An 11,579-nucleotide genomic window follows, 5' to 3' on the forward strand; every position below is an offset into this window, starting at 1 on the left:
TCAGCAGGAGCAAATGGAGAGAAGGTGGAAAATAATCTAATACTACACTGAATATCTTTTATTTCTTTAATGTCTGGTTATGCTTTTGGAAATAAAAAGCTCATGTAAAAAGTAAGATTTCTACCCTACTGACAGACTCTCATGCACCAGTTTCTCCTATTTCAATGCTATTTGCTATAACAAGATTTATTGTACCTGTTTCTCCGTGCTGACCATTTACCTGCTTACACAGTGCCGGACACTGTACCCACAGAACTACAGGCAGCCGCAGTCCTGCTCTAAATGGGTGAGAGATAGGGAGTGGGGGCAGGAGTACGATGAAAACAAACATCATGCCTGATGAAATAAGTGTATTACCTAAGGCTCCTAAATAGGAGCAGATAAAGGGATAAGCCCAGGTATGCTCCAAAGCTGAGATGAAGAGACTGCAGAAGAAAGAAGGGCTGGAATAAACTGCCAGTTCCCACAAGGCAGGGCAAGTCCAGCCTGAACTGGTATGTTCTCCTTATCCTGCCATAGGTGGGTTCACTACAGCTGCTTCTGCCCACTACAGCCCCTAGCAGTCCTCTATCTGCAGTTCATTTTGGGAGACTTTGAGGGATTACAAATACCAAATCATGAGTCATAATAAACAAACAGGTTTTTACTAACTAGACTAAGAGCACAACTCCTCACACATTTTCTGTGTTTTGACCCAAGATTTCATAGTATCCTCCATGCTCTAACCCAGGCACACTGCATTGGTAAGGAAAATACAAATATTAAAAACTGTCATTCTGTTAGCTATCCGATTTGTAATGCTGACTAGATGACAAAGAAGATTGCTAGAAGAAATGTTCAGAAATAACACTTGGTATTCACAGTAAGGGAACTGGATACTCTGCTCCTTCTGCACATGTCTACCAGGATTTCCCACACAGGAGGTATTGGAAATCACACCTATGTTCCATTCTGGCAATTTTCGTTTGTAAAATGACACTGTAATAGGTGTGCTGCCATCTATGATTTAGAGAAACTCCAGAGACACCCTCAAATTATGGTGGAGACTGAGCCAGCCTCTTGCAGTGTCAGCAGTCATGAACACACACGAGGAACTAAGCTATCTTTGCATGTTCAGCCTCTCCTTTGGGTTTCCAAGCAGAATAGAAGTTAAGCAGAGTTGGCCTAACCAGCTTGCTCAGAAGACACTAATGAAAGCGTACTTTAGAAATCAAAATACCGTGAAAAGAAATCCTGTGGAGAAGTTTCAATGATCTTCAAGCAATTACCCACAAATACTGCTATCTACAGAAAAGAAATTACTTTATTATCTTTTATTTTGAAAAGGCAGCTACTGGGTCATGTTGTCACTGTAGCAGATAACAGAGATGCTGTGCCTGCAGACAACAACATTTGGGCACAATACAGAAGGTAGCAAAGTTGCCTCTTAAAAATTCACCAGTTAGGGAATGGGAGCCTGGATGTTTAGGCAAAATTTTGCTTCTGTTGCCATGAAGGTACTAACAGATGTTAAAACCCCCAAGAACACTGACAGGAATAGAGCAGCACAGATGTGCACCAGTGAGATGCCAGTGCTTGCTTTCTTGGAGTCCTTGAGTTATAGAGAACGTAAGACAGAATCTATTTGTCTTTACTTCTGCCTTTTCTGCAGTATGCTGCTAATGCACACTCGACTCAGAGTTGCTCCAGCAGTTATTCAGCTTCCTTCTTTCATCTGCATTTACTGACACACTTTGAAGACTTATATTATTCTCTCTTTTTAAATCTGCCAGCTTATGCTTGGCCTTCCAAATACCACTTCTTCAGCCTGCACCTGCTTCAAGACTCCTTTCTGAACCTTTTCCAGCTTCTCCACCATGAACTCTAATTCCTTTTTCAGATCACTAGAACACCAATGTTTATTTCTCAGACAGGCATATTGCAGAGAGTGCTGCTATGTACCTGCAGCTTCCTTTTGCTTCCGTTTCTGCTTAGAAAACACTGCAGTTCTAGTAGGGCATGCAGATAATATCTTGGCCTTTCTCTAGACCAGGATTCTGCTGTCCCTGTTCCCAGAATAATTTACAGATCACACACACTGACTTAACCCTTCTTCCTAGATAACTCTCCCCTTCCTAACCTCTCTTAGGGGTCCAATAACTGAAATATGTGCCACATTCATTCCTCCTAGCCAAATCCTTAAGGTTCCTTTCCAAATTTTGGAAAACATTGGTTGGAATATAAGCACAGTCTTATCAGAGGAGAATTCAGGTCTCTGCCAATGCCCTGTGTTAGAAAACATGCTTTCTTTTATCATTTATATATTAAACACTCACTGTGTGGCACTAAATATGCTTATATTTATGGATGAGTGTTAGAAAAGATCCAACAGCATTGTATCAAGTAAGTCTATGCTCTTGTCAGCATGGGACATCTCCCTGTAGTTCAGTCTCAAAGCACTTACCCACCGTAAAGTTTTCAATAGTTCAGAAAGTAGGAATTCCATCCATTACTTCTTAAGAGTGTCTCATCTTCAAGCAGCCATTACTGTTCATGAATATTATTATATCAGTTTGCCCAAATTTCTTCTGAGGATTGTTCTTGTGGGGTTTGGGTGGTTATTTTTGATTATTATGTTTTCCTCCATCAATTTAGACAGTGAATTTATGTTTATGTGGACCAGGTTGGTTGCCATCGCACAGAGATATTCACAAATGCCAGGGAACAGAGACATCTCCTCTGGTGAATGAAGATAAACTTCCCCAGGCAAGTAGTCATTGCATGAGTCTGATTTGACCGGGCTCTGCAAAAGCTGACCTCCTCCTTTTCACTCTGAGAAGATCCTTAGGCTTGCTAAGCTAAAATACATTCTATGACTATAGTCCATATTTTCTAGAGACCTTCATAGTCAGCTTGTGTACAATTGCCTTTTAAAAAAAATAATTTTCTATATAAGTCAGCTCTGCTTGACCCCTTTTATCTTTTCCTGTTGCTGTTCCACATGCTTCAACTGTCTAAAAACCTCTTTATTGCCGAGCAACAAAGGTGGTACTGCCTGTGTCGGTCTAAGATAGGGTGTTTCAGTATTTACACCTCAGATTTGCCACCACTTTTCCCTTTTACTTGTATTCACAATTTACAGGCACTATGAATTCTAGTTTTACTTCAGCATAACTGCCTTCCAGGTAGTGCTATTTCAATGTGCATCTCAATATTTTTCAGCGGGTACATTTTCCAAGAAGTACATACCTCCATTTGCCACTTTATTTCTATACAAGACTTTACATAATTGCTTTAACTTCCAGGTTTGTTTACATTAGGTATATCTATGAATTAACCCTTAAAGAAAAAGACAAATTAGCGTATCTAAAAATGAGTATGTAGGAACAAACCGACTTAGTTCCTAGATCCCCAACCTATCTTTGAATGGCCCAGAGCATTTACAAGGCACAGCACAGCCACAGTGGAAGGATAAACCTCATTAAGGTGGAGGCCATCAACCCTAAGACTGATCCAAGAGACAAAGACGGTACTTGGTACTAAGTGGGAAACTTGGGTCAAATTGGGAAGCTGAGATCAACACTGTGCAAAGGTGACTGATGGACATAATGAAAAGCTTATGGAGGAACAACTGGGCTGTTTGTTAAAACAGCTCCAGGTGAAGTACGGTGTGTCAGGAAGCATACAGCTGCAATGAGGATAATGTGTTATCGCTTCTTGACCGGGGTGTTTCAGGGGAGATCAGCAAGTTGATGTGAGAACACAGAGCAATTCAAACACTTCCTGTTCATTGCTGGTTATACACAAGCGATTATCTCAAAGTAATTCACATGCTGAGTTTATCTGATAGCTTATCTCCCAGTAAAGTATTCGTTTTTCACCACTCTCTGAGCTGGATTTGTTTATAGAGTTTCAAAATACCTCCTTATTTGTGTTTCCCCTCAATTTCTGCCTTTTTTCCCCAGCCAAAACCATCTTTGATCCAATTACATCTACCGAAGGCCCAACTGATTTGCTACTCCACTATGTTCCATGAAAAGATGTTTGTGTGTTATGTTTTACTAATAAGACTTCTATGGAGCAACTGCCAAAACAACTTGATCAGTTTAAATAATTAAGAACATGAGTAAAGGCAATTCTACCGCATTACTCCTCACTCTATTATGGGTAGATGATCACCAATAAAAAGCAGTCATTCAAAGCACAGTTCAGGTCCCCGTTTTAGAAATGCAAATAAAATGGAAAAAACATTCTAATTTGTATAGTAGTGAGCCAGTCTAGCAGCTCCATAGCAACCCCTTTCCTAGGTCCCGTGCAGGGAAAAAGGACCTGTTTAGCATGAATCTGTACAAAGGATCAAATCAGTCTTTAGCAGGCTGTAACGTGCTGGAGCCGAAAACCTCCCCAAGGTATGTTCCACACTTTCCAAAAGCGGCAGCTTTAGATGTGCAGTTATAACTGCCCATGACTGCTTATATTTTTTTTATTGAACATCTATGGCCTATGTTACAGAGGAGGTTAAATTAACCCATGGCATGGTCAGTTTTGGTGTTATAATTGAAAAATCAATGTTAAAAAACTAGCTTAGAAAAGACAGTCCCTAGCCTCCCAAGAAGGATAACTGATGACATAAAATCAAGTAAAAGACAGGCTGCCTCATAGTAGGAGTTGTTTTAGTTGTATTGATGGCAAATAATAATCAGAAGACACAGATATACAGAATATACAGATATACAGAAACAATTATTCATTCAACATCAAGTAAATCTGTTGCACTTACCTCTGAGGAACATAAAATGTTTTCCTGGAGAACTAACAAGTTTAATTTGAGACTACCATCATTCTCATAGTCTACATGATTATGTGAAGTATGTTCATGGAGCAGTAAGGCTTTCAAATTCTTGATTAAGTCCTTGTTTGTTTACTGTTAATTACTCCAGTCTTCTTTCTCTCCTGTCAAAAGATTACTACATTAACTTTTACTTAATTTATTAACTTTTACTCATATATTAACTTATTATTTATATTAGCCCAATATTCTGTACGGATTCTGTGCAAAGCCAGGAAAAACTGTACCAGTTTTAAATCTGAAGTGTAAAAATGTATATAAAATTGGCCATCTCCATCTGTCCATCTTAAGCTCCCGGTTGAGTCATAGAGTTTCCCTTTACATCATTAGTTTCCCTTTATAGTTCAAAATAATTCAGGATTGGGCAAATATAACCATTTCCAAACTTCATTATAAAAATTATTCAATGAGTTCTGATCCTGCGAGGACACCTAGTGAGCAATTCCATATAGAAACAAACCTACGACATACACTATGAACAAACATTTTCATCAAATCTTTTATTGCAGACAGGTATTATTATTATTATTACTGGGTTTATTACAGCAGCTTCTAAAGCCAGGCAGTAGCTGCAATGTGCTCCCTACATGCTTTTCTATAAGCATACAGAAAAGAGAAATCTATGCCTCAAAAGTTCACACTCTAAGGGAAAATTAGCTCACACATTTTCACAAGCACTTACATAGTCTCCGATGACAAAACTTTTACAGCCTGTTATAAATATTTATCCTGATATTATTCCTGTGCCTTCTCTGGAGCAGGAGCCTTCTGGAGGGGCTCTCCAGAGAGGCAGGGGTTTGGCACTGGACAGGTATTATTATTATTATTACTGGGTTTATTACAGCAGCTTCTAAAGCCAGGCAGTAGCTGCAATGTGCTCCCTACATGCTTTTCTATAAGCATACAGAAAAGAGAAATCTATGCCTCAAAAGTTCACACTCTAAGGGAAAATTAGCTCACACATTTTCACAAGCACTTACATAGTCTCCGATGACAAAACTTTTACAGCCTGTTATAAATATTTATCCTGATATTATTCCTGTGACTACCCCAAGGCCTTCTGGAGCAGGAGCCTTCTGGAGGGGCTCTCCAGAGAGGCAGGGGTTTAGCAATGGGTCTCCTTCCCAAAGGCAACTGCTCCGTGCTCTCCTCTGCCTGATGCAGCGAGCCGGCTACCAACCAGGTGCATCTGGCCCTGGGAGCACTGCATGGAGACACCCTGGGCTGGCCAGGAAAACACCTGAGATATAGGGGAAGGGACAAGGAGCATACAATCATAGAATTGTTTAGGTTGGAAAAGACCTTTAAGGTCATCCTTAGACTGGATATAAGGAAGAAATTCTTTACAATGAGGGTAGTGAAACACTGGAACAGGTTGCCCAGAGAGGTATCGGAGGCCCCATCCCTGGAAACATAAAAGGCCAGGTTGGACGGGGCTCTGAGCAACCTGATCTAGTTAGCGGTGTCCCTGTTCACTGCAGGGGGGTTGGACTAGATGACCTCTAGGGGTCCCTTCCAACCCAAAACATTCTATGATTCTATGATCATTGAGTCCAACCGTTAATCTAACCCTGCCATCCACCACTAACCATGTCCCTAAGCACCTCGCCTACCCCTCTTTTAAATACCTCCAGGGATGGGGACTCAACCCTGGGCAGTCTGTTCCAATGCTTGACAACCCTTTTGGTGAAAAAATTTTTCCTAAAGTCCAACCTAAACCTCCCCTGGCACAACTTGAGGCCATTTGCTCTTGTCCTATCACCCTTGTGTCATACACATTTCACACAGGCTGTGCAAGATTTGACAAGTCTGTACACGCAGAGGGAAAGAAAACAACACCGAGACCCAGAGCTTAATCCGTCAACCCTCTGGATTCAGTTAAGAACAAGCCATGATTTAAAGGCAGGCTTTCTCTCCCTTCTTTTCTCATTTTTTTCCAGACAGAGCGATTCTCCAGGTCACCACCCTACTTTAATCTGCACACAGTATTTGAATGTGAGTGCGAGGACTGCTTTGTTTGTTAGACTGAAAAAGATGGGCAGGAAAAAAACCCTCAAAGTTTGCAGAGTCTTGATAAATCATTCTGATGTTTGACCCTCTCTAGCTATAATATGTGTGACCTTCGTATCAGAAGAACAACTACACCCAACAATCGATCAGCTATAGGGTACCTTATCTACAAAATATGCCATAATATCTGAATGAAATTTTAAAGGAAGGAAACAACTTTTCCAAGAAAGACTGTTACATTGTGTCTACTTGTAACATCTTAAAACTTGGAAGATTTGGAAGAATACCGCATTCAACCCCCAAAGACAAAATTTCATGTTGTACAGTAAATAACATATTTATTGTATTGTGTATACAACTGCACTTCCCTAAGGTTCTTTTTGTTCTCGGCAAAGGCAGCAACTCTCTTATTGAGAGACTGAATATAAGAGACACTGAGACTCTTCTAAATTATTAACATCCCAAACACTGTTTATGGCAGAAGTATTAATTGATAAGGCCTCCGATTTCCACCTAACTAGTGCACTAGCCAATTTCTCCAAATCCTCACTACTATTTAAGAACTTGCCAGGTAATGCAACAAGCTTAATGAAAACCAGAAATGAGCTACAGAGGAATTTTTACTCCATCTCATGGCATGAAAATAGGGAATCCAAAATACCTGAAAATCCTGTGAAACGAAGAGTACAAATAGACAAATGCTTTGGTAAATTCATTAGTTCTGACCTGTGCCAAGGTTTTGCATGCCTGCTGGTTTTGAGTCATCCAGACAGGTTTACACTTTCAAGCAACTTCCCATCTAGAAGTAGAAGCTCTGTCATTACACTGAAATCACCCCCTTACATAAAGTGAAATGAGCAGAGAACAAAAGAGAGAGTTTTAGGTATTTGAAAAAGTTAATTACGTATTGTTGGAAAAATATCTTTCTTAATCTTTTGTGAGAGCCATTCACAGAATAAACCATAACGTGCATATGGGTAAATAAGCAGGATTTAAGAATGGGTATGGAAATTCTGAAAGCCTATGCTATTTTTTTTCTAGCGTATAAGCATTGAATCTTAAACGGTACTTACTGAAATGATTGTCTGAAAATACTTTGACAAACTTCATAAAAAGGCTTGATGCTGATTTGATTTATGCAATTATGTTAAATATCTGAAGGACAATTTCCATGTTATGCTTTTTGATTAGTTACTTTGTAAATAGCAATGTAAAATAAGCATATTATCTGATATTGTTTCTGGTCTGAGACTTTTTAAAGTTATCCACAGACATTCATAGTTGCTTGAAAAAACTAACACTTGGGAAATGAAAACATTTATAAAAATTACTGCAGAGGTACTTCTGGCATGAACCTTCATGCCAGTGGTCAGGAACAGTCAGATCACACAGAAATGGTAATATCATAGACCTATAATGAAGTCAAAAGTGAATATTAGAAAGAATGGCAAAGAAAAAGTTAAGTAATTCTCATACCGACTCCAACATCCGTGTCTGCACCTCATTTACGAAAGGAAGAAAAGTCCCTGTTGATCACCAAAGCATCATTGATTCTGCCCCTCACAAAGTCTTTAGCATCTAAAAGGAACCTGGCAGATTTGAACAGCTATCTAGGGCAAGAGCTGCTCACTCATCAAAATTAATGGCTCTTAAATGGCTTTGAAAACCTCACCCTTGACAATCATTATACAGAATGCATAATATACATAGACCTGCACATAAAAATGGTAATGCCTTATTTTATTCTAAGGGAAAGGTTAAAAAATGACCTCTCATTTTACATAACATCATTTAGAAAACTGTTGTTTGATTAAAAGACTACTTAACATCATCTATGTCTAATTTAGTGTGTTTTAAATTTCCCAGGACAATAAATATAAAGATCAAATAAGCTGAATAATCCAGGAGTGCTTTCTGTCAGAACAGCCAAACCACCCTTACTGCACTGGCTGATGTAGCTCAGGCTCTCATTTTTCTTATTGCTTTGGATTTCATAGCATGGCCAGACATCCTCATCCAGACCCAGCCAAGATGGATTAAACCATTCCTGCCTTCACTAACTTATGTCCTCAGCTCTGTTTGAAAAGCAGAGATGGTGTGCCACCCTTAAGCTGTGCAAGCCAGAACGGTGTAGCCGAAATAGCTATATCTACCTGAAGAAGTGGTGAAAGTACTCCCACCATCTACTTCTACTAGCAAAACTGTGAAAGCTTCCAATGCACCTCACAGGGTGAGGAGGGATGCTATCATTTTTAAACAGCACACCGCCTTGAAAACGAAGCAGTCGAGTTGAGTAGAGCTGAATTTGCTGCTTCCACAGTAGGCTCAGATGCCTTTCTGAAGCAGTCGAGTTGAGTAGAGCTGAATTTGGGCACGCTTTCCAAATAGACCTTTGCTGCTTCCACAGTAGGCTCAGATGCCTTTCCACAAGGCAGAAACAGGGGGACCCCAGGGACCTTATACAGACTCCTGCACCCCATTCTCATAATTGAAAGTTCTGAGAAGCACTGTGTGGGGAGGGAGCACCATGCATGGGGTGACTGAAGTCAACTGGGAGTTCTAAAATCAGCCATGCCATCTCTCAGGTGATGGTTTCCAAAGCCTTCCTGAAGCCTGTTTCTTCAACTTGCTCCCTTGCAACTCCAGGTCCAAGTAAATCAGGTGCAGTCTCCCAACAGTGCAAAGATCAGCTTGTGTTCATTGCTTCGTGCACCTTTACAGTTCTCTTTCAGAGCACTGAGGAGCAAAGGAGATACTTGAAATGGCTATACAGGAGCCAGCCTACATCCAGCGTAGCTTGTGTTGCACTGGATCTGAACCAAGCTGCTGGGACACCACTGCTGTAGAAGGGTTTATTTGCTTGACTCAGGGGTGGGCCTGTCTTGGCCATTTGTGTTTGCTCCAGTAACTCTAAGTAAATCCACACCTGGTTTTATGAGAACTTTTGTATTCATGCTCTTTGTCTGCATTGGTTTATCAAACACTCACTTCAGTATGGCCTTTTTTTTCTCATCTGACATCCTACTTCCATTTTGTTTGCCATTTGCCCAATTTTCACTCCATCTGAAACACCTGAGTGTTCACCATTCACCATAGGCAAATGGCTCCCCTTTACAGCAACCTTACATACCTTAACGCCAACCATAGGAAGTAGAAGAATAAAGCAGCAATCCTTCCTTTGGTTGTTTCCAAAGCAGAATGCATTATCACCTCATTAGAAACCATACTGAATTATGGCACAAAAAGATGGGATGCAAACACCAACCTTCAGTGCAACCTACAGCATGCAACGATGTGCAGTCATTATTTATGAATGGATTGTTCTTAGACTTTCATTATTTTCAATGAAAATATCTTGCATTCAAGAAAGGAAAGCTACATAAAAGCTTTCATTTGCTCATTACTGATGAATTTTATCAAATCTTAATAGTAACTGCAGCTGAAAAAATGCATGCAAAATTAAATTACCAGGGAAAATAATCACGGTAGATTCTGAAGGAGTTTTATTTGCTAATGTCCATAAATAAAAATATTTTCATCAACATAAAAATCCAATGTGTTTATCAGAACTCGGTTAAGTTTGTTTTCATACCCCCAGATATTTCCCCTATGAAGTAAGATTCTTACTGTTTTATTTGTTCTTATGTTATCTTTTTTTTTTTCCAGATAAACTCAATTAGGAATTTTTTTCCTACTCATTATAATTAATTTTCTTTGTTAGCTTAGAATTTGAGCTCATGCTTGAATCTGAAGAGAACCATCTGGATCACAGGCCTGGAGAACTGAAGCATGAGGATGAGAAGGGGAAAAAGGAAGGAGCTTTCTCAAACTTCAGACAACATTTTGCTTTAATTCCTCTCTTTCACCACAGCTATGTTCTGTTGCAGTAAAACAGAGAACTGGACTTCTTGTTTTTACACAGAATAAAATGAATCTGAAACCAGGATATTTAAATACCTTTGAGAAGTGATATTTCAAATGAAATTTTGGTTTTAATGGACTGAGGTTTTATTTTAAACTAATTAAAAGGTTATTACCTCATTTAAACTCCTTTCAAGTTTTTGAGTAAAATAAAACACAACTTCTCAGAAAAGAGATGTTTCAAAGTAAAGTCAAAGTATCCTGTTCTGTACATATCAAAATAGAATGCAAACAAATTGTTTTATTTTGCTGGGCTTTTTTGTCTATACAAGAATTCACTGACATGGGCATGCTTCCACAAAACATCTGGGTTTATCAAATACAAAAATTTTGATAGAAAAACCTCCTGTCTGAAAATTTCTGATTAACGCTAATCATACTGTCTTTAAATGAAAGTTAAATTAGCAACCAGCTACATCACAGATTTTCAGATTTATATAGACACCTAAATACACAGATAGTCCCCAGCTGGAATATTTTAAAGTATGTAAATATATACATACTTTCGAAAATTAGAATTAGCCTTCTAATCCTTTCAGATACTTTTAATAAATTAATTTAAATCTAATTTTGCTTTTTGACATTTTGAACTATCCTTGTTTCCTTCTTTCTCAGAGAATACACAGAAAATTCTCATTTTAGGCTCAACAGTTTAATTTTTTAATTATATTTTGTTTAAAGAAAAATCGTTTTGGGAAATCCTGGCAACTATTTCCCAGAACAGAAGGTAGGAAAGCTTCCCCATTCATGTTGGACTGTGTTTTGTCATTCCTACTTGACAACACAGAGGCACATCAGTAGCTGGACTAATGGATCATTA

This window comes from Egretta garzetta, unplaced genomic scaffold (assembly GCF_000687185.1).
Source record: "Egretta garzetta isolate BGI_Z169 unplaced genomic scaffold, ASM68718v1 scaffold79, whole genome shotgun sequence".
Taxonomy (NCBI): Eukaryota; Metazoa; Chordata; class Aves; order Pelecaniformes; family Ardeidae; genus Egretta; species Egretta garzetta.